The sequence below is a fragment of the Muntiacus reevesi genome, chromosome 17, assembly GCF_963930625.1.
Source record: "Muntiacus reevesi chromosome 17, mMunRee1.1, whole genome shotgun sequence".
Taxonomy (NCBI): Eukaryota; Metazoa; Chordata; class Mammalia; order Artiodactyla; family Cervidae; genus Muntiacus; species Muntiacus reevesi.
In genome coordinates, this window is record NC_089265.1 from 8,783,539 (window position 1) to 8,808,657 (window position 25,119).

Genomic DNA, 25,119 nt, shown 5'->3' on the forward strand with positions numbered 1-25,119 from the left:
TAAAGATATGGCCTTCCCTGGGAACTTTCCTTCTTAGAGGACCAGAAATTTCTGGTGTTCCATCGAGAAATCCTTAACTTTAAATAAGGATGAGACAATGATGTTTTCATTCTTTTCTTTTTAATAATACTCACTGTGGTACCAAGAAACTTGTTGTCCCTTTAAGTCCAAGCAAGATGTTTCACCGGTTTCCTTGGGAAACCATTTATAAAACAAAACAGCATACAACTCAAGAGATATTTTACAAGTGTCTGCCATGAACCAGATGCTGTGGTGCTGGGAATATAATGCTGAGAAATATAGAAACCAGTGCTGCAATGACTATTTAATCTCTTTCCTGGATATACTTGGTGGCTTAAAGATTATTTTATTATTTTGACTTATAACTTTAAGATGAATCATGGTGGTTTCATTATTTCCCATTGCTACTACTCCTTAGAGAGCAGAAGGTTGTTGAGGGAGAAAACATGAAACAAACTGGGTAATTCAATTCCGCAGTTATTGTTATGGAAGGCCTCCAATAGGGAATGCATGCAAAGTAATGGTCACTGAGTTCTTAATTACTATGTTCCCAGTACTCTGCATTTGTTTCTTACCATAGACCCATGAGATGGGCATTAGCATCCCGTTTCTACCCAAAGAAAATGAGGTACAAATGCATATTCTTTTCTGAAGGCACACAGTATGACGACTTCTGAAATAAACCCCAAAGAACACTGGTTTCCCCACCACACTGTGTTTTAACCCACCCCGCTGGGACTGGGCTAAAACTAGTGACTCAATTTAATGAGGATAATACAGCAAAAGTGTAGCCATGTCACTTCTGAGATTAGGTTACAAAAGATTAACTTTCTCCCCCACCAACCCCCTCTCTCGCCTCCCACCCTCCCTCTCCCCCTGCCCCTGGCTCTTCTCACTGCTCCATTCTGATGAAGGAAGCTGCCACGTTGGGAGCTCCCAGTGGAGAGGCCCACAGGAAGAAGCTGAGGCCCTCTGTCCAGCAGCCCATGAGGAACTGAGGCCACACACCCGAGCAGAAAGCAAATGGATCCTCCCCCAGCTGAGCAGGGGGAGGTGAGACGGCAGGTGAGACGGCAGCCCCGTCTGACGCCTGACATCCAGCTCAGCCACGGCCAGAACCTCACCCATGGGGACTGGAAGACAACACATGTTGCCTTCAGCCATTAAGTTTGGGGTAATATGGTTTAAAATAGAGAACAAATACTCGCCACTAAAAACGAGGCACTCAGCTATTTGAAGGTCCACCTGAGACCACTATAGTCCATGGGGTCGCCCAGAGTCGGACGGGACTGAGGGGCTTTCACCTTCACTTCCACCGAGACCTCTTCCTGGGCATCTTTATACACAAACAACTAACTCCTCAGAGGAGGTGCCCCTGAATAGCAGTTTCAAGAAGGTCCCGACAATATAAATCATTCAAAGTAGAGCTAAACTTGTTCTTGAAGCTCCTTTATCCAGCTTCCTCATTTTACCTCTGGGAAACTGAGGGGCTGAGACTTTCTCAGAGCCCCCATGACATCTGGGAAGGGCCAGGACCTCAGCCCAGTTTGCGTCTCCATCCAAGTGTCTGTCTACACGACTTCATCCTCACTGCTCGTGCTGTTTAAGGCCGCAGTGATGCCTTCCTGGGTTTTGTGCACTTGTGTGTTTTGTATAAAGAGTTCGTACATGTTTTATTGTTGCTGTCGCTGCTCAGCTGTGTCCCAACTCTTATGATCCCATGGACTGCAGCACACCAGGGTTCCTGGTCCTTCACTATCTCCTGGAGCTTGCTCAAACTCACGTCCTTCAAGTTGGTGATGCCATCCAACCATCTCATTCTCTGTCATCCCCTTCTCCTCCTGCCCCCAGTCTTTCCCAGCATGAGGGTCTTTTCAAATGAGTCAGCTCTTCGCATCAAGTGGCCAAAGTATTGGAGCCTCAGCTTCAGCATCAGTCCTTCCAATGAACATTCAGGGTTGATTCCTTTAGGATGGACTGGTTGGATCTCCTTGCAGTCCAAGGGACTCTCAAGAGTTTTCTCCAACACCACAATTCAAAAGCATCAATTCTTCTGTGCTCAGCCTTCTTTATGGTTCAACTCTCACATCTATACATGACTACTAGAAAAACCATAGCTTTGACTATATAGACCTTTGTCAGTAAAGTAATGCCTCTGCTTTTTAATATGCTGTCTAAAAAATAATAATAATAATAATATGCTGTCTAGGTTGGTCATAGCTTTGACTATTTGCTGCAAGAGTGGAAGCCCAACTATACTTGCTCCTTGAGTTCACAACGTAGAGAATAGAGTTCACAATATCTCTTTATCTCTTTATACCCTTGGTTCTCCACCTCCCACCCCAGCAGCAAGGAACGGACATGAATGGAATTAAGAACCCTGGAAAATGGGAATATCTGGTTGCTTTCTAAAAAGGAAACTGTAAACACGTAGGCAGGAGGGAAGGAGGTAGTTATAAAAGCTAGATTTGGTAAGTTATAAGCCAGAGTATTGCAGATATTTTGTAGCTCCTGGGACGTGGAAAGTGGTTCTGAAGATGAATCAGAATTTTTCAGGGTCCCAAGAAATCTCTCAAGAGAAAAGAAAAAAAACAGACAGCCTTTGGCGAAGATATTCAATAACAAGTTTTCAAGCACCTTTGCGCTTCACACCTCATTCATGATTGTCCACATGTGTCCACAGGAGGACAGCATTTACCATGACTCAAAGCAACATGTCCAAAGCTGTCCTCTAAGACTAACCACTTGAGATACTGTCTGCCAAACTGAATTTATTAGGAAATATCAACTTGGGTTTCCAATTTTTGCTTTTTCAAAGGCACAAGTAAGAACCAGCATATCTTTCAGATCACTCTGAGATAACCAGTGTTATGGTATTCCGGCAACACCCCAGATTTTTGTGGTTAGCCTTCTCAGAGGTATTCCTGGGGCCACGCGGGGCAGGACCGCAGCCTCGCTGGGTCGGACCGTGGCGATGCGGGGAGTGCAGACCCCGTGGCAGCCTGAAGCGGAGGCCGCAGGCCCGGTTCCCGGCCTCGGCCAAGGCGGAGGGGCCCGAGGATCTGAACCTGCCCAACGCCATCATCACCGGCATCACCAGGGAGGCGCTCCGGGACGGTGTCAACATCTCCACCTCCCGCGCCGCCAGCGTCTTTGTGCTGAATGCCGCATCCTGTGCCAACAGCTTCGCGATGGGAGGGAAACTCAAGACACCGAATGCCAGCGATGTGCTGTCTGCCATGGAGAAGATGGCGTCTCAGCGCTTCGTTATGGTTCAACTCTCACATCTATACATGACTACTAGAAAAACATGACTACAGAAATGAGGGCAACCTGTGATTTGCTCACTAACCTGTTTTGTATAAATGGATCGTACATGTTATGTAGTGATGAATATTTGGTGTAAGAGTGGAAACCCAAGAGTACTTGGTCCTTGATGTTCAAATAAAGAGAAGTTGCTCAATATCTCTTTATATGCTTTGTACTCCACCTCCCACCCCAGTGGCAAGAAATGGACATGGAATTGAGCCCTATTCAAGAGTCCTGGATAATGGGATACCTGGATGCTTTCTAAACAGGAAATTGTAATCAGGCCACACACAGGTGAGAGGGAAGGACCTAGTTATAAACTATATTTGGTAGCTTAGATGCCAGAGAATTGCAAGTATTTTTTAGCTCCTGGGATGTGGATGGTGGTTCAGAAGATGAAGGAGTATTTTTCAGGGTCCCAAGGAATCTTCAAAAGAAAAAGAAAAAAATGACCTTCTTTACAGAAGACATTCAATAACAAATTATCAAGCAACTTTTTTCAATAACAAGTTATCAAGCAACAAAGATGTACTTTTCATTATAGAGGACTGGAATGCAAAAGTAGGAAGTCAAGAAACACCTGGAGTAACAGGCAAATTTGGCCTTGGAGTACAGAATGAAGCAGGGCAAAGGCTAATTCAGAGTTTTGCCGAGAGAACACACTGGTCATAGCAAATACCCACTCCCAACAACACAAGAGAAGACTCTACACATGGACATCACCAGATAGTCAATACTGAAATCAGATTGATTGTATTCTTTGCAGCCAAAGATGGAGCTCTATACAGTCAGCAAAAACAAGACTGGGAGCTGACTGTGGCTCAGATCATGAACTCCTTATTGCCAAACTCAGACTTAAACTGAAGAAAGTAGGGAAAACCACTAGACCATTCAGGTATGACCTAAATCAAATCCCTTATGACTATACAGTGGAAGTGAGAAATAGATTTAAGGGACTAGATCTGATAAGAGTGCCTGAAATATTGACGGAGTTTCATGACATTGTAAAGGAGACAGGGATCACGACCATTCCTAAGAAAAAGAAATGCAAAAAAGCAAAATGGTTGTCTGAGAGGCCTTACAAATAGTTGTGAAAAGAAGAGAAGCCAAAAACAAAGGAGAAAAAGAAAGATATACCCATTTGAATTCAGAGTTCCAAAGAATAGCAAGGAGAGATAAGAAAGCCTTCCTCAGTGATCAATGCAAAGAAATAGAAGAGAACAACAGAATGACAAAGACTAGAGATCTCTTCAAGAAAATTAGAGATACCAAGGGAACATTTCATGCAAAGATGATCTCGATAGAGGACAGAAATGGTATGGACCTAACAGAAGCAGAAGATATTAAGAAGAGGTGGCAAGAATACACAGAAGAACTGTACAAAAAAGATCTTCACAAAACAACTCACCTAGAGCCAGACATCCTGGAATGTGAAGTCAAGTGGGCCTTAGGAAGCATCACTATGAACAAAGTTAGTGGAGGTGATGGAATTCCAGTTGAGCTATTTCAAATCCTAAAAGATGACGCATGAAAGTGCTGCATTCAATATGCCAGCAAATTTGAAAAACAGCAGTGGCCGCAAGACTGGAAAACATCAGTTTTCATTCCAATTCCAAAGAAAGGCAATGCCAAAGAATGCTCAAACTACCGCACGATTGCACTCATCTCACATGCTAGTAAAGTAATGCTCAAAATTCTCCAAGCCAGGCTTCAACAGTACATGGGCCATGAGCTTCCGGAGGTTCAAGTTGGATTTAGAAAAGGCAGAGGAACCAGAGATCAAATTGCCAACATCCGCTGGATCATTGAAAAAGCAAGAGAGTTCCAGAAAAACATCTATTTTATTGACTATGCCAAAGCCTTTCACTGTGTGGATCATGATAAACTGCGGAAAATTCTGAAAGAGATGGGAATACCAGACCACCTGACCTGCCTCTTGAGAAATCTGTATGCAGGTCAGGAAGCAACAGTTAGAACTGGACATGGACCAACAGACTGGTTCCAAATAGGAAAAGGAGTACACCAAGGCTGTGTATTGTCACCCTGCTTATTTGACTTATATGCAGAGTACATCATGAGAAACAGTGGGCTGGAAGAAGCACAAGCTGGAATCAAGATTGCCGGGAGAAATATCAATAACCTCAGATATGCAGATGACACCACCCTTATGGCAGAAAGTGAAGAAGAACTAAAGAGCCTCTTGATGAAAGTGAAAGAGGAGAGTGAAAAAGTTGGCTTAAAGCTCAACATTCAGAAAACTAAGATCATGGCACCCGGCCCCGTCACTTCATGGCAAATAGATGGGGAAACAGTGGAAACAGTGGCAGACTTTATTTTTTTAGGCTCCAAATTCACTGCAGATGGTGATTGCAGCCATGAAATTAAAAGATTACTCTTTGGCAGGAAAGTTATGAGCAACCTAGACAGCATATTAAAAGGCAGAGATATTACTTTGCCAACAAAGGTCCATCTAGTCAAGGCTATGGTTTTTCTAGTGGTCATGTATGGATGTGAGAGTTGGACTATAAAGAAAGCTGAGTGCTGAAGAATTGATGCTTTTGAACTGTGGTGTTGGAGAAGACTCTTGAGAGTCCCTTGGACTGCAAGGAGATCCAACCAGCCCATTCTAAAGGAAATCAGTCCTGAATAGTCATTGGAAGGACTGATGCTAAAGCTGAAACTCCAGTACTTTGGCCACCTGATGTGAAGAACTGACTCACTGGAAAAGACCCTGATGCTGGAAAAGATTGAAGGCAGGAGGAGAAGGGGGTGACAGAGGATGAGATGGTTGGACGGCATCACTGACTTGATGGACATGAGTTTGAGTAAACTCTGGGAGTTGGTGACGAACAGGGAAGCCTGGCGTGCTGCAGTCCATGGGGTCACAAAGACTTGGACACGACTGAACAACTGAACTGAACTGAAGAGACAGTTTGTCTGCCACACTGAATTTATTAAGAAATATCAACTCAGCTTTCTAATTTTTGCTTTTAAAGGGCACAAATAATAGGCATCATATATTTCAGATCACTCTGAGAAAACCAGTGTTAAAAAATTCCAGTTATAAAAAAAATTTTATCAAATATAAAATAAAAATTACAAAATTTGTATTTAGGTTTCTCCCAGAGAAATGCAAGAAGAGTTATTAAAATGCTAAAAAGTAAAAAGTGAGAAGGAAGAAATGAAGGGAGGGAAGGAAAAAAAGAAAGGGGAAAAGTAAGAGAAGTCTGCAAATACAGAGGCTCTGGTTTTGAAAAACCCTGATTTAAGCCAGAAATGTCCAGCCCTTTCCCCAGGATAGGAGAGTACCATTTTCGTTTTCAAAGTACGACAGGCGTTCTTCTTTGGATGGAGCTTCTTAACCTAGCCTATGCTGGGGAAGTGCTAAATACATGTTAAAGGAATCTTCCAGCTGATGAAAGCTTCTCATCACATGTTCTTGGCCAATAACATTGGTTTTGGAGTTGGAGGGTGGTATTTGGCTTCAGCTGAATCGATGTCTGCATATATTTTGGTGACATAAGCTTAGAGTGAGGAGACGTGAGGTCAGTTCTAGGTAAGAAGAACTTAATCATCTTGACCAGACTGTAATCTGCATGAAGTCTGGGACTCTGTACTATATGTCATTTTTCCTCCAATGCCAGTGCAGAGCTTGGCACACCGTGGAAATGAGTCAATGAAAACACATTAAAAATGAAGACTGACACCTCTGTGGTAGTCCAGTGACTAAGACTCTTGCTCCCAAAGCATCAGGCCTAGATTCCATCCTAGGCATTAGCAGGCCCATTTTTTTAATTAATTATTTTAATTGGAGGCTAATTACTTTACAGTATTGTGGTGGTTTTTGCCATACATCGACATGAATCAGCGCGGGTGCACATGTGTCCCCCATCCTGGATCCCCCTCCCACCTCCCTCCCCACCCCATCCCTCTGGGTCATCCCAGAGCACCGGCTCAGAGCGCCCTGCTTCATGCATTGAGCTTGCACTGGTCATCTATTTTACATATGGCAATATACGTGTCTCAGTGCTATTCTCTTAAAGCATCCTGCCCTCGCCTTCTCCTACGTAGTCCAAAAGTCTGTTCTTTACACCTAGCAGGCCCATTTTATTTTTTTTAATCTATTTATTTTAATTGGAGGCTAAGTACTTTATAATATTGTGGTGTTTTTTGCCATACATTGACAAGAATCAGCCATGGGTGTACATGTGTTCCCCATCCTGAACCCCCCTCCCACCTCCCTCCCCATCCCATCCCTCTGGGTCATCCCAGTGCACCAGCCCTGAGCACCCTGTCTCATGCATCAAACCTGGACTGGCGATCTGTTTCACATATGGTAATATACATGCTTCAGTGCTATTCTCTCAGATCATCCCACCCTCGCCTTCTCCCACAGAGTCCAAAAATCTGTTCTTTACTTCTGGGTCTCTTTTTCTGTCTTGCATGCAGGGTTATCGTTACCATCTTTCTAAATTCCATATATATGCATTAATATACTGTATTGGTATTTTTCTTTCTGGCTTACTTCATTCTGTATAATAGGCTCCAGTTTCATCCATCTCATTAGAACTGATTCAAATGAATTCTTTTTAATGGCTGAGTAACATTCCATGGTGTATATGTACCACAGCTTCCTTATCCATTCGTCTGCTGATGGGCATCTAGGTTGCTTCCATGTCCTGGCTATTATAAACAGTGCTGCGATGAACATTGGGGTGCACGTGTCTCTTTCAGATCTGGTTTCCTCAGTGTGTATGCCCAGCAGTGGGATTGCTGGGTCATATGGCAGTTCTATTTCCAGTTTTTTTAAGGAATCTCCACACTGATCTCCATAGTGGCTAGCAGGCCCATTTTACAACGAAAGAAAATGAGGTATAAAAGATGCTTACCTCATGGTTTCCCCACCGCCCTGTGTTTTATCCCCTTCCCTTGGGACTGGGCTAAAAGTAGTGACTCAATTTAATCAAAATAAGACAGCAAAAGTGATGGGATATCACTTCTGAGATTAGGATACAAAAGACTAACGTTCCTCCCCCTCCTCACTCTCTCCCTTCCCTCCCCCTCCTCACTCTCTCCCTTCCCTCCCCCTCCTCACTCTCTCCCTTCCCTCCCCCCTCCTCACTCTCTCCCTTCCTGCCCTCCCTCCCTCCCTCTCCCCCTGCCCCTGGCTCTTCTCACTGCTCCATTCTGATGAAGGAAGCTGCCACGTTGGGAGTTCCCCTTGGAGAGGCCCACAGGAAGAAGCTGAGGCCTTCCGTCCATCAGCCCATGAGGAACTGAGGCCTGCCCGCGGCCACACACCCGAGCAGAAGGCAGATGGATCCTCCCCCAACTGAGCCAGCAGGTGAGACGGCAACCCCGTCCCACACCTGACATCCAGCTCAGCCACGGCCAGATCCTCACCCGTGGAGTCTGGAGATGACACGCGTTGTTTTCAGCCACTACATTTGGGTAATGTGCATCAAAATAGAGAACAAATACTCACCACTAATACCAGGCAATCAGATATTTGAAGGCCCATCTGAGACCTCTTCCTGGGCATCTTTATACACGAACAACTAAATCCTCAGAGGAGGTGCCCCTGAATAGCAATTTCAAGAAAAGTCCAGGGAATATGAATCATACAAAAGTCGAGCTAAACTTGTTCTTAAAGCTCCTTTATCCAGCGCTCTCAGTTTTCAGCTGGGAAATGAGGGCCTGAGACTCTCTCAGAGCCCCCATGACATTTGGGAAGGGCCAGGACCTCAGCCTGCTTGGTTTCTGCATCTAGGTGTCTTATCTGCATGGCTTCATTTCACTTCTCTTGCTAGTTAAGGCAAAAATGATGCCTTCCTGGGGTTTGCTAACTGACATGTTTCGTATAAATGGCCTTACACGTTATAAGTGATGAATATTCCTGCAAGATTAGAAGCCCAACATTATTTGGTCCTACCTTTTTATAAAGGAGAGAAGTTGCTCAATCTCTCTTTGTACCCTTGGCTCTCCACCTCACTCCCCAGCAGCGGTAGATGGACTTGAATGGAATTGTTAGGAGCCTGGGATAATGGATACCTGGATGCTTTGTGACCAGGATATTGTAACAGGGCCACACACACAGGCAAGAGGGAAGGAGCTCGTTTTAAGAGCTACTTTGGTATTGCAGATATTGCAATACCAATATTGTAGAGACTTGCAGATATTCTGCAGCTCCAGGGATGTGGAAAATGGTTCAGAAGATGAAGGAGAATTTTTCAGGGTCCCAAGGAATTCTGAAAAAGAAAAAAAAGTAACGGGGTCCTCTTTGCAGAAGTCATTCAATAACATGTTCGGTGGCAACTTTTCTCTAGAAGCCGCATTCATAGGTTGTGATGTTTACATGTGTCCACAGGAGGGCGGCATTTACCACGACTTAAAGACAAATAGCCCACGTCAACCTCTGAAGACTAACCCGCTTGAGATATTTTGTCTGCCAAACTGAATTTATTAAGAAATATCAGCTTGGGTTTCCAATTCTTGCTTTTCAAAGGCACAGATAAGAGCCATCATATGTTTCGAATCACTCTGAGACCACCAGTGTTAAAATATATACCTGCCCCCCACCAGAATAGTTTTTAATTGGTCTTCTCACAGAGAAATGTAAGGAGTTACTAAAATGCTGAAACTTTTTTAAGAAGAGAGAAGGAAAGAATGGAGGGGAGGAAGGAAAGAAATAGAAAAAGAAGAACAGTCCGAAAAGAAATCTAAGCACCATTATGACTTGGCAGATCCTAGGGTATCCAGAGGCTACCTGGATTTGAGAAACCCTCGTTTTAGCGAGAGGAGTCCAACCATCTCCCCAGGGTAGGGTGGTCCCATTTTCCTTTTCAAACTATGACAGGAACTCTCTCTTGGATGGAGCTTCCTAATTTAGTCTGTGTTGGGGAAGTGCTAAATACATGTTAAGGAAATCTTCTGGCTCACGTGCTTCTGGACAATGACAATCGTTTTGAAGCCCAGAGGGACTTAATCATCTTGACCACGTGGGAATATGCTTGAGGTCAAGGACTCTAGACTATATGTCATTTTTTCCTCCAATGCCAATTCAAAACTTGGCACACAGAATAAATCAGTTGATGATAACACATTAGAAATCAAGACGTACTAGGAGATAGGCTTGAGCAGCCCTATTTTACATCGAAAGAAAATGGAATACAAGGCATTTTCTTTCATGAAATCACACAGTATAATTGGCAGCTTCTGTGTTGACTCCCAAAGAACACTTCCTTCTAGTATTCCTACCACACTGTTTTATCCCATCAACTTGGGACTGGGTTAAAAAATGATGACTGACTTTAATCAAAATATTACAGACAAAGTAATGGGATATCACTTCTGATTAGGTTATAATAGACTGAGTTTGCTCCCCACCCTGACCCTTCTCTCCATATTTCAGTATCACCCACCCGCCCTCCTTCCCACCCTCCCTCTCCCCTGCCTCTGGCTCTTCTCACTGCTCCATTCTGATGAAGGAAGCTGCCACGTTGGGATCTCCCTGTGGAGACACCTCAGGAAGAAGCTGAGGCCGTCTGTCCTTCAGCCCATGAGAGGTCTGCCCACGTCCACACACCCGAGCAGAAAGCAGATGGATCCTCCCCCAGCTGAGCCAGCAGGTGAGACGGCAGCCCCGTCCCACACCTGACATCCAGCTCAGCCACGGCCAGATCCTGCCCCGTGGAGACTGGGAGATGTCACATGTTATTTTGAGCCGCTCAGTTTGGGTAATGTGTTTCACAATAGGAAATGAATACACACCAGGCAATCAGATATCTGAAGGCCCATCTCAGACCAATTCCTGGACATCTTTTCACAGTAACAACTAAATCATCGAAAGAGGTACCTTTGAATAGAAATTTCAAGAAAGGTCCAGAAAATAAAAACCATACAAAAGTAGAGCTAAACGTTATCCAACTGTCTCATTTTACAGCTGGGAAACGGAGAGACTGAGACCTTCTCAGAGCCCCCACGACATGCGGGAAGGGCCAGGACCTCAGCGCAGGTTGTTTCTCCATCCAAAGTGTCTACAGGGTTCATCCTCACTTCCCTTGCTATTTAAGGCAGCTATGAGGTGTCCTTGGGTTTTGTGCACTAACATGTTTTATACAAATGTCTTGTACATTTTATGTAGTGGTGACTATTTGCTGCAAGTGTGGAGGCCAACAGTACTTGCTCCTGGATGTTCACAGTGAAGGTACTCTTGCTCAGTATCTCTGTACACGCTTTTCTCTCCACCTACCACCTGAGCAGCAAGAAACAGACATGAATGGAATTGTTAGGAGCCCTGGGGCTCTAACAGCGGGATAATGGGATCCTTGGATGCTTTCTAACCGGAAACTGTAACCAACCTGACGTAGGCAAGAGGGAGGGAGCTAGCTGTAAGAGCTAGATGTGGTAGTTTATCTGCCAGAGACTTGCACATATTCTGTTGCTCCTGGGATATGAAGGTGGCTCAGAAGATGGAGAATTTTCCAGGGTCCAAGGAATTCTCAAGAGAAAAAGAAAATTAAAACAAACAAACAAACAAACAGGGCCCTCTTTGCAGAAGACGTTCAATAACGAGTTACCAAGCAACTTTTCTCTTGGAGCCTCATTCATGGGTTGTAATGTCCACATATGTCCACAGGAGGGCAGCATTTACCATGACTTAAAGCAGAATTTTCAAAGCTGCCCTCTAAAAAGACTACTTGAGATATTTTTATACCAAACTGAATTAAGAAATATCAACTTGGCTTTCCAATTCTTGCTTTTAATGGACACAGATAATAACCATCATATTTTTCAGATCACTTGGAGATGGCCAGTCTTATCAAATTCCAACAACTCCAATAATACTCTGTAGTTAGTCGTATTACAGAGAAATGTAAGAACAGTTATTAAAATGCTGATAATTATAAATAAATAAATAAATAAAAATAAAATGCTGATAATTAAAAAGAAAGAGAAGGAAACAATGGAGGGATGGAAGGAAAGAAAGGAGGAGGAAAGTAAGACAAGAAGTCCGAGAACAATTACAATTCCCCAGCTCCCTGGGAATCCGTTGTCTCTGGCTTTGAAAAACCCTAACTTTAGCCAGAGTAGTTCAGCCATCTCCCCAGGGTAGCATACTGCCATTTTCCTTTTCAAAGTAGGACAGGCGTTCTTCCTTGGATAGAACTTCCTAATCTAGCCTGTGTTGGGGAAGTGCTAAATATTTGTTGAAGAAATATTGCAGCCCGTGCAGTCTTCTCATCACATGTTCTTGGGCGGTGACGAATATTTGGGAGGTGCAGTGGTGGTATATGGCACCCACTGAACTTGTCTCTACCTACATTTTGTAGGCATAACACTACAGTAGCAGATGTTTTTCTGGAATTTTCTTGCTTTTTGGTGATCCAACGGATGTTGGCAATTTGATCTCTGGTTCCTCTACCTTTTCTAAAATCAGCTTGAACATCTGGAAGTTCATGGTACACATACTGTTGAAGCCTGGCTTGGAGAATTTCGAGCATTACTTTGCTAGCCTGTGAGATGAGTGCAGTTGTGCGGTAGTTGGAGCATTCTTTGGCATTGCCTTTCTTTGGGATTGGAATGAAAACTGGGTAGTGTAATTTCATTTTCCTTTTCACAGTAGGAAAGGCATTCTTCCTGGGATGGATCTTCCTAATCTAGCTTACGTTGGGAAAATGCTAACTATGCACTGAGAAAACCTTCTAGCTCAGGCAAGCTTCTCATCACATGTTCTTGGCCAATGACGATCGTTTTGGGATTGGAGTAGAGGTATTTGGCATCCGCTGAATCTGTGTCTACCTACATTTTGGTGACGTAAACTTAGAGGAAGGAGACATCAGGTCAGTTCAAGGCAAGATGAACCTAATCATCTTGACCAGACTGTAACATGCGAGAGGTCTATACTATACTAATATGCAAGACTGTATACTATATGCCATTTTTTCCTCCAATGCCAGTGTGGAGCTTGGCACCCCATATAAATGAGTCTATGATCACACATTAAAAACCAGGCATGCTAGGAGATAGGCCTGAGCAGCCCAATTTTAGGTATTGGGATATAAAAGCATTTCCTTTCCTAAAGTGACAGTGTGATCAGCAGCTTCTGAAATTACTCCTAGAGAACACTGTCTCCTGGTTTCCCCACCACGCTGAGTTTTATCCCATCCTCTTGGGACTGGGCTAAAGCTAGGGACTCACTTAAAATCATACAACAGAAGTGTAGGGATGTTGCTTCTGAGATTAGGTTACAAAAGATTCACCTTCTCCCCACCCACCCCTCTCTTCCTCTTCTCCCTCCCTCCCTCCCTTTCTCTCCCTGCCCTCTCTCCCTCCCTCCCTCTCCCCCGCCCCTGGCTCTTCTCACTGCTCCATTCTGATGAAGGAAGCCGCCACGTTGGGAGCTCCCCGTAGAGAGGCCCACAGGAAGAAGCTGAGGTCCTCCGTCCATCAGCCCATGAGGAACTGAGGTCTGCCCGCGGCCACACACCCGAGCAGAAGGCAGATGGATCCTCCCCCAGCTGAGCCAGCAGGTGAGATGGCATCTCTGTCTGACACCTGACATCCAGCTCAGCCACGGCCAGATCCTGCCCCGTGGAGACTGGGGTTTGACACGTGGTTTTGGGGTGAGGTACTTCACAACAGAGAATGAATACCCACAGTCAATCAGACATTTGAAGGCCCATCTGAGACTTCTTCCTGGGCATTTATATGCTAACAACTAAATCCTCAGAGGAGGTACCTTTGGATAGAAATTTTATAAATTTCTATCTGGACAAAATCCAGACAAAATTCCAGACAGATCATATAAAAGTAGAGCTAAATTTGTTCCTAAAGCTACTGTATCCAACATTCTCAGCTTACAGCTGGGAAACTGGGGACTGAGCCTTTCTCAGAGCCCCCATGGCATTAGGGAAGGGCCAGGACCTCAGCCTAATTCGTTTCTCCATCTAAAGTGTCCACAGAGCTTCATCCTCACCTCCCTTGCTGTTTAAGGCAGAAGCGATGCTCTCTCGGCTTCTGCTCACTAACATGTTTTGTGTAAGCGCCCTCCACGTGTTGTGCAGGGATCAACATTTGATGCCAAAGAGGAGGCCCGGCAGTCCTCGCTCCTTGATCTTCGCAGTGCAGAGAAGTTGCTCTGTATCTCTCTACAGCCTTGCTCTCCCCCTCACGCCCCAGCAGCAGTAGGTGGACATGAGTGGGATTGTGAGGAGCCCTGGGTAATGGGATACCCAGATGCTTTCTGAACAGAAAACTGTCACCAGGCCACACGCAGGCCAGAGGGCAGGAGCTAGTTATAAGAGCTAGGTTGGTAGCTTATCATCCAGAGAATTGGGCTTCCCGGGTGGCACAGTGGTAATGAATCCCCCTACCGATGCAGGAGGTACAAGAGACATGGATTCGATCCTTGTGTCTAGAAGGTCCCCTGGAGGAGGAAATGGCTACCCACTCCACCATCCTCCCCTGAATAATTCCATGGATAGAAGAACCTGGCCAGCTATAGTGCATGGGGTCACAAAATAGTGGGACAGTACTGAACACACCACCTGTTCAGTACTTCGGCCACCTGATGCAAAGAACTGACTCACCGGAGAAGACCCTGATGCTGGGCAAGATTGAGGGCAGGAGGAGAAGGGGACGACAGAGGATGAGATGGAAGGATGGCATCACCGACTCGATGGACACGGCTTTGAGTAAGCTCCGGGAGTCAGTGATGACTGGAGAAGCCCAACGTGCTGCAGTCTATGTGATGGCAAAGAGTTGAACACAACTGAGCAACTGAACTGAACTGAACTGAACATGCACGCATGCACACAGAACTGCAGACATTCTGTAGCTCCTGGGATGTGGAAAGTGGTTCAGAAGAATAAGGAGAATTTTTCAGGGTCCCAGGGAATCCTCCAAAAAAATGAAATAAAAAACAGAGGCCTCTTTGCAGAAGACAGTTGATAACAAATTATCAACAAATTGTTGATAATTATCAACAATTACCAGCTTTTTTCTTGGAGCCGCATTCATAGGTTGTAATATCCACATGTGTCCACAGGAGGGCAGCATTTACCACACATTAAAGCAGAATCTCCAGGTAGTCCTCTTAGTCCTCTAAAGACTAACCCTTAAGATGCTTTGTCCACCAAAAGAAATTGATTAAGAAATATCAACTGGGGTTTCCAACTTTTACTTTTCAAAGGCACAAATAATAGCCATCATAAGTTTCAGATCACTCTGAGATAACCAGTGTCATCAAACTCCAGCACCCTCCGAAACATTTTGTAGTAGTTTGCTTTCTCACAGAGAAATGCAAGAAGAGTTATTAAGATATGGAAAATTAAAAAGGAGAGGAGGAAGCAATGGAGGGACAGAAAGAGAGAAATGAGAAAAGTAAGAGAATTCTGAGAACCGTTATGGCTTTCCTGTTCCCTGGGGACCCAAGGGCTCTGGTTTAGAGAAACCCTAATTTCAGCCAAAGGAGCCCCCCTTCTCGCCATGGTAGGGTCACCCTGTTTTTCCTTTTCAAAGCAGGACAGGCATCCTTCCTTGGATGGAACTTTCTAATCTAGCCTATGTTTGGGAAGTGCTAAATATGTGTTAAGGAAATTATCTAGCTCAGGGAATTTTCTCATCACATGTTCTTGGCCGATGATAATTGTTTCACAATTGGAGCAGTGGTATTTGGCATCCACTGAATTTGTGTCTACCTACATTTTGGTGACATAAGCTTAGAGGGAGGAGACATCAGGTCAATTCAAGGCAAGATGAACCTACTCATCTTGACCAGACTGTAATATGCTGGAGGTCAGGGACTTCATGCTACATGTCATTTTTCCTCCAGTGCCAGTGTGGAGCTTGGCACATGGTATAAATGAGACGATGATAACGCATTAGAAACAGATGTGCTAAGAAGCTCCTGATGAGTAAAGAGTATTAATTTTCCAGTGTCTGTGACCCAAGGTATTGGGGAAATGGACAACATACTATATATTCATTTGTATATGATCTGTGTTTAATTCCCAAGTTAAGATTTTAATAGTCAACAAAATTCAGAGGATTGGAAAAGGAATACATAGGAGATATATTCTCCTATTTCATTACAAAGGTCCACCCTGCAGGCCGGTAAAATGTTGGCCACCGGGCCGTGTAATTGCCTGTGTGCTTGGCTGCTCAGCCGCGTCCGACTCTCTGTGACCCCGGGGACTGCGGCCCGCCAGGCTCCTCTGTCCATGGGATTCTCCAGCAAGAACGCTGGAGTGGCTGTCATGCCCTCCTCCAGGGGATCGTCCCAACCCAGGGACTGAACTCAGGTCTCCCGTGTTGCAGGCGGATTCCTCCCCGTCTGAGCCGCCAGGGAAGCCCGCCCGCCTTACCGTTTCTCTCTCCGCTGCTGCGGTGTCTCTTCAGGTGGGTCGCTGAGAGCTGGCCCTGCTGATGAGGCTGAGTGGCCTTCAAATTCGTTTCAATGACTAAAACTGGGAAGAGAAAAAGTAATGGACAGAATGATGGAGTTACAGCCAGACTCTTCACCTTTGAGTTCATCTGAGATTCAGTTTGATTTTATTGGAGGAGACAGAGAAGGAAACGTTTCAGAAGCTCAGTTCCTCCTTCTAACAGAATCAATGAGCTGGAAGGTGAAGGGTTTCCCGCCTTGGCTGGATTCTGTCTGTCTCCCTGTTCCCTGGGGCCATCAGTAAGACGTGGCTGAGGGTTTACTCCTTGTGGAAGAGAGAAGTGAGGTTTCAGTATGTTACTCAGAGGATGAAAGGGGTTTCTGGAGGTGACTTAAACATCTATCTTTTAACAGGGAACTATATTCAATATCCCGTGATAAACCATCCTGGAGAAGAATATTAAACAAACAAAATGTCGGGGGTGGGGGGGGTCTGTCATTCAAGCAGCCCTGACCGTGTTGTCAATACCACAGAGCAGAAAGAGAACTTTATCAGGTACAAAAAGGAAGCAACAAGGACTTCCCTGGTGGTCCCGTGGTTAATACTCAACACCTCAAAGGCAGGGGCACGGGTTCGATCCCTGGTCCTGGAACTAAGAGTCCACATGCTATGCATCACAGCCAAACAAAAAAATAGGCAGCAACAACTGCCTAGATCCAACTAGACAGAGTTGAACCTGCAGTGAACATAAAGTCTCAAACCTGGATCCAAATAAATGAACAGTGCTGATTCAGCCAAATGCATGCCCCCCTCCTCCCGCCCACCCCACCCGTGTCCCGGGCCACCATCCTCAGAACACATGTGGTTCTGGTTCTTTCACAACTGCCCTGCCATATTCATCCCTCACAGCAGCCCCATTCAGACGTCCTGACAGCCCCATTTCAGGATGAGGAAAGCTGAGGCTGACTGTCGGGACTGGTGGCCCTGGGGTTTGGACACATCTTCCCTGATAACTCAGATGGTAAAGAATCTGCCTGCAATGTGGGAGACAGGGGTTTGATCCCTGGGTTGGGAAGATCCCCTAGAGGAGGAAACGGCAACCCACTCCAGTGTTCTTGCCTGGAGAATCTCCATGGACAGAGGAGCCTGGCGGGCTGCAGTCCACGGGGTTGCCAAGAGCTGGACATGACTGAGCGACTGAGCACATAGGCAAAGCACCTTAGATTTTACTTAGCACATTGCAAAAACTGTATTTTTGCTATTATTTGAAGAAAAAGAAACTGTATTGTTTATTATTGTAATTAGATGAGTCACAGCAATTAAATTTTTAGGCAAAAATGAATTTTAAAAAAAGAGAAAATGAAGTCACTCAGTCGTGTCCGACTCTTTCAGACCCTATGGACTGTAGCCCGCCAGGCTTCTCCCTCCATGGGATTTTCCAAGCAAGAATACTGGAGTGAAAAAAAAAAATACTGGAGTGGGTTGCCGTTTCCTTCTCCAGGGGATCTCCCTGACCCAGGGATCAAACCTGGGTCTCCCACATGAAGGCAGACCCTTTACTGTCTGAGCCACCAAGGGATCCCTTAAAAATTTTTTCTTTTTTTTTTTTAAGAGAGAAAGCTTTAAATCAGCCAAACTTTAAAAAAATTTTTTTGTTGATGTCCTCTCTTGTTTTCTCTGAATAAACCAAGACTGCTCCATCCTGTGAACCAGTGGGCCCAGCTTTGACAAAGATTATTCAGTTTGATCAGTGAGACACTGTATACTTTGCATGCCTACTGTGTGCCGGGCTTTGGCTAGCTATAAAGGGATTGAGGCTGCTGAGCGCTGCCTTGCTGGCTCCCCCAGGACTGTAGGAGAGAGAGTAAGTTACAAACCAGGAGAACAGTGTGTTCTGTGTGACAGACTATAGATCAAGACCCTTTGAGAGTGAGAAAGGAGAGAATACTTCATTCACCCCAAAGCATTCAGGGAAGGCTTCCTGGAGGAGGGGGCATTTAACCAAGTGCCCAAGTGATAGGCAAGGGAAGAGAATTTAAACCAGAGGGAACTCAAGGGCAGGGGGGTGAGGCTAATGGGTGAGAAGTTGTGAGCAATTGGATGGACCCGGAGCTGGAAGCCAGAGGAACCTCGGAGGAGCAGTGTCCCAAGCTTCAGGATCTGGATTGTAACCTGTGCAAGAGCTTTTTTTTTTTCTTTCACATTTGGCCTCACCATGCCGCATGTGGGATCTTAGTTCTGCAAACAGACAGTGAACTCACCCCCCTGTGATGGAAGTGGGAAGCCGTAACCCACTTGGCCGCCCAGGAAGTCCCTCCCACATGTTTCTACCTCTGCAGGTTTTACGCTCCGATGAGCAAGGGCTGACAAACCTTTTCTGTCAAAGGCCAGGTAGTTAATACTTTAGGCTCTTCCAACGCTGGGTTCTCAAATGAAATAGCATGGCCATGTATTCAATAACATTTTATTTGCAAAAACATTCAGTGGCCCAAAAATAAACCCTCCCATATATGGTCAAATGATTTTTGACGAGGGCGCCAAGATCATTCAATGTGGAAAGAGGTTTTTCAACAGTATTGGAAAAAAATGGATTTCCGTAAGCCAAAGAAAGAGGTTGGACCCTGACGTCATACTATAGGCAAAAATTAACTCAAGATGGATCAAAGACCTAAATGTCAGAGCTAAAATTATAAACTTCTTAGGAAGAAAGCCTCATGATGTTGGATTTGGCAAGGCTCTCTTGGCAGTTTCATCAAAGGCAGAGACCACCACAACAAAAATAGATAAATGGGACTTCATCAAAATGTAGAACTTCGGGGCATTGAAGGACACCATTAGGGACTTCACTGGTGGCCCGGTGGGTAAGACACTGCACTTCCAATGCAGAGGGTGCTGGTTCAATCCCAGGTCGGGGAACTAAGATCCCACATGTGCCGCTGTGGTCAAAAATAATTAAAGTAAATTTTAAAAAGAAATTTTTTTAAAAAGACACATCAACAGAACAAAAAGTTACTCATGGAATACCAATCATGTTATCTGATAAGGGGTTAATATCCAGAAAGTGTAAAGAACTCCCAAAACTTAACTACAACAGACAACCTGATTTAAAAATAGGCAAATGATCGGGATCGGGATGGGTAATACGTGTAACTCTATGGCTGATTCGTGTCAATGTATGACAAAACCCACTGAAATGTTGTGAAGTAATTGGCCTCCAACTAATAAAATAAAATTAAAAAAAAAACAAAACAGGTACTGGAGGAATGTGGAAAAAAATAAAAAAATAAAATACTTAAAAAAAAATAGGCAAATGAAAAAAAAAGTAAAAAATAATAATAAAAATAGGCAAATGGGCTTCCCTGGTGGCTCAATGGTAAAGAATCTGCCTGCCCTATTTAGGAGACACAGGTTCGATCCCTGATCCAGGACGATCCCACGTGCCCCGGAGTAACTGTCCATGTGCCACAATTATTAAGCCCATGCACTGGAGCCCGGGAGCTGCAGCTACTGAAGCCGTGCGCCTAGAGCCCATGCTCCACAATAAGAGCTACTGCAGTGAGACGCCTGCACGCCACAACTAGAGAAAAGCCCACACAGCAACAAGACCCAGCACGGAAAAAAACAAATAAATAAATTTTTCAAAATAATAAGCAAAAGACTTGAATAGATATTTTTCCCAAAAGATTTGCTGATAAGCACATGGAAAGATGTTCAACATCATTCCTCAAGGAAATGCAAATCAAAACTACAAGGGAACACCACTTGGCAGCCATTAGGAGGGTGATATTAAAGAAAAAATAAAAACAGAAAATAACAAGTGCTGAGGAACCCTTGTGCATTGCTGGTGGGACTGCAGAATGGTGCAGCAGCTATGGAAAACAAGTCCTCAAAATACAGCATAAATAGCAATTCCTAAAAAAAATATATATATATATAGTTACCAGGGGAGTTCCCTGGGGGCCTAGTAGATAGGAGTTTGGACTTTCACTGCCATGGGCTCAGGTTCAGTCCCTAGTGGGGGAATCCCAAAAGTCATGCAGTGTGGCCAAAAAAAAAAAAAAAAAGATTACCTTATGATTCAGCAAATCCTTATCAGAGTATATATGGAAAAGAAGTGAAAGCAGGAAATCAAACAGATATTTACACACCCAGATAAACTTTTACCACTATTCACAATAGCCAAAGGTGGAAACAACGCAAATGTCCATCAACTGATCAATGCAGAAACAAAATATTAATATGGTCTAGCCATACAATCAAACAGCATTCAGTCTTAAAAAGGAAGTTCTGACACAGGCTGCAAGATGGATGAATGTTATGTGGTCCAGTGATTAAGACTCTGAGCTTCCTCTGCAAGGGCGTGAGTTCAATCCCTGATTAGGGAATTGGAGCCTGCATGCCACAACTGAAAAAAGATCCCACATATCGCAACAAAGGTACTGCCTGCCACAGCTAAGACCTGGCACGGCCAATAAATAAATATTAAAAAAAAAAATCTTCCCTCGTGCTCACCTGGGCTTCCCAGGTTGGTGCTAGTGGTAAAGAACCCACCTGCCAACACAGGAGACGTAATGAGACATGCATTCGATCCCTGGGTCGGAAAGATCCCCTGGAGAAGGAAATGGCAACCCACCCCAGAATTCTTGCTTGGAGAATCTCCCCAGGCTACAGTCCATAAGGACACGACTGAAGTGACTTAGCACTCACGCAGCACACATGCTCAGTTCAGTTCAGTTCAGTTTCTCAGTCGTGTCCGACTCTTTATGACCCCATGAATGGCAGCACACCAGGCCTCCCTGTCCATCACAAACTCCCGGAGTTTACTCAAACTCATCGAGTGCCCATCGAGTCGGTGATGCCATCCAGCCATCTCATCCTCTGTCGTCCCCTTCTCCTCCTGCCCCCAATCCCTCCCAGCATCAGGGTCTTTTCCAACGAGTCAACTCTTCGCATGAGGTGGCCAAAGTATTGGAGTTTCAACTTCAGCATCAGTCCTTCCAATGAACACCCAGGACTCATCTCCTTCAGGATGGACTGGTTGGATCTGCTCATCTCCTATAAAATCAGATCACCTGCCTGTCCAACTTGAAAAAGCCATGAGAGATAAAAGGTTCTGAAAAGAAAACATTTTGCATCCTTGGAGGAGTGTTGAAGACTTCCAACAAGCATTTCAGAGTAGAAAGGGAGTTGTGGTTGAGTGGCTTTTAAATCCAGAGGGATGGGATGGGGAGGGAGGCGGGAGGGGGGATCGGGATGGGGAACACATGTAAATCCATGGCTGATTCATGTCAATGTATGGCAAAAACTACTACAATATTGTAAAGTAATTAGCCTCCAACTAATAAAAACAAATGGGAAAAAAATGCAGAGATGAGCTGCTTCATCTAGAACTGGCAGGCAAGTGGCTGCTAACAGAGGGGTCCCACACTCACCAAACTGTTTCTGGAGCCAGAGTGACAGGTCTAGGCTGAGAGTCAAAGAAAATGGTAGACCTAAGCTTTCTCTTTCTCTCTCCTTTTTGGCCTCGAGATGTGTGGGATCTTAGTTCCCCAACCAGGGATCGAACCTGCATCTCCCACAGTGGAAGCATGGAGTCTTTAAGCACTGGACCCCCAGGGAAGTCCTAGCATTAAACTTTTGATCAGAGGGAATGAAGGGTGAATTGCAGGTCAACATCACAGTTGGGGGAGTAAAGAAGATCATGGGAACAACACCCAAGAGGGGCGATACCTGAGCCCACGCCCTTGAGCTCTAAAAAGACTGATGCCCAGGCATCAGTGCTTCCAGCAAGGAGCGATGGAGCAGGAGGGGCTTTATGCAGTCATTTTAAAGGAGATAAGGACAGAGACTGAGGAAGGTAGATAATCGTCAGTAGGTGACCTTGGAGGTCCTTTCCATCTAAGAATCTCTGAGAACCAGGTGGGATAAAAGGTACAGAAAAGTAATAAGACGGAGAGGAGGAAGCAGATACTTGGTTTGGGGACATTTTCTGTGAGCCAGGTATTTTGCACATACATCTTTTTTTCTTGGTAAGATTTTTTCTGATGGGCGCCATTTTAAAAATCTTTATTGAATTTATTGCAATATTGCTTCTGTTTTATGGTTGGGTTTTTTTTTTTTTTTTTTTGGCCCTGGGACATGTAGGATCTTAACTCCTCAACCAGGGATCAAACCCACATCCCCTGCATTGCAAAGTGAGGTCTTAACCACTGGACCGTGAGGGAAGTCCCTGCACATAGATCTCAAACCTTCATACTAACCTAGTGGGTTGGTATTATTATTATTTCTGGCTGGCAGATGAGGGAACTGATGTTCAGTTTACGTAACTTGCCCTGTGTCACACAGCTAAGCTGGTTCCACGTGGAGCTAGCAGGGGGCAAACCCAGGACTGTCTGATTCCTCAGAGAAAGTCCAACTTCTGGTAAATGAGAGAGAAATTGTGGAACGCTTTGCAGTTATGGATTTCAGCCTTCTTTTGAACCACAGACCTGTTTGAGGGAAAAAGTTTCTAAACAAGGGTCCCATGCATGGGCTTTGGGGGACCCAGGAACCTCCTGAAACTACCTATGAAATCTACTTTGCATGTGTATTTTCTGGACAGAAGATCCATGACTTTTTAGTTCTTTAAGGGTCCTTCAAAAGATTTTTTTAAAATATTTATTTATTTATTTGTCTGCACTGGGTCTTAGTTGCAGCGTGTCAACTCTTAGTTGCAGTATGTGGGATCTAGTTCCCTGACTGGGGATCAAACCCAGGCCCCCTGCACTGGGAGTGCGAAGTCTTAGCTACTGGATCACCAGGAAATCCCAGTAGATTTTAACCTTGTTCTAGGAAGTCCATGAACCCTCATGAGAGAGGAGAGGCAGGAGACAAAACTCTCTCAAGAAAGAGGTTTAGACCACGCAGATAACAAAGGAGAACTAGAGTGCCAGATAAACTGATCTTCCAAGATGTCATATCTAGATGGGATCATCATGTCCACTGTCTTGAGTGTTTGTCACGTGGCCACCCAGCGTCTTTTGAACACCCTTCCTGTTTCCTGGGAGTTTCTCATGCTGTGAATAATCCACTTCCCGTTTCCAGCATCCCTTGCTACTAGGGCACAGACGTGATCCAACTCTGCCAATCAGAAGCCCTCCAGCAGACTGGGGTTCAGATGGTACCAACTGTAGAATCTAGTGCAAGACAGTCCCTGTAGGGGGTCCTCATCAAACCAGTTTTGCAGTGTGGTTTGGACATTGCTTCTGGAAGCCAAGCCTGGCTGGATCTTTTAGCCCTTCCAACAAAATTGCCCAGTATCTTTGTAACAGACTCCCTTTCTGCTTAATCAGCTTAGTCAGTGTCTAGTGCTTGTAATTAAGACCCCTCGATGACACACCTACATTTATGGGGTGTCCACACAAATGAGAACAACTCAGCACCCAGTCATGAGAGATTGAGACCCGCCCTAGAAACACACAGTGTCAGGAAGAAAAGAACTGCAATTGGTGCCTGCTTGTCGATCACAGGCTCACCCTGTGATTGATGAGGGGCTGATGAAAGAGTAAATGATGTAAATTGTAACATTACAAAACAGAAGGAAAAAAGGAAAAGTAGAGGTCAGTGCAGCAATTAGAAAAAATTAGATTTTTTTTAACACAAAATTTTTATTATAAAAAACATGATAATATACTGATAAACCTGAATTAAGTATTATTGGTTCATCCATATACCTCTCACTGGGCTCCCCTGGTCTCTCAGATGGTAAAGAATCTGCCTGCAATGCAGGAGACCCAGCTTTGGTCCCTGGGTCAGGAAGATCTCCAGGAGAAAGAAATGGCTACCCACTCCAGTATTTTTGCCTGGAGAAGCCTGGTGGGCTACAGTCCATGGGGTTGCAACGAGTCAGACACGACTGAGCGACTAACACTTTCACTTTCACACCTTCCACTAGGAATATGTTCCTCAAGGTTGAGTTTCAAAGTTTTTTTCCTTTTCTTAGTACAGCTTTAAAGGTTACTTTCCATTCACAGTTACTACAAAATCTTGGCTGTATTCCCCCTGTTGTACAATACATCCTTGAGTTTATCCTACTCCAATAGTTTGTACCTCCCTCTCCCCAACTCCTATGTTGCCCTACCCCTCCCCCGCACTTGTAACCACTAATTGATTCTCTGCATCTGTGAGTCTGCTAATTTTTTGTTGTATTCATTAGTTGTTTTTTTTTTTAACTGAAATTCGCAGAGTCTGACTCTTTGTGACCCCATGGACTATACAGTCCATGGAATTCTCCAGGCCAGAATACTGGAGTGGGTAGCTTTTCCCTTCTCCAGGGATCTTCCCAACCCAGGGATCAAACCTAGATCTCCCACATTGCAGGCGGATTCTTTACCAGCTGAGCCACAAGGGAAGCCCTGTTTTT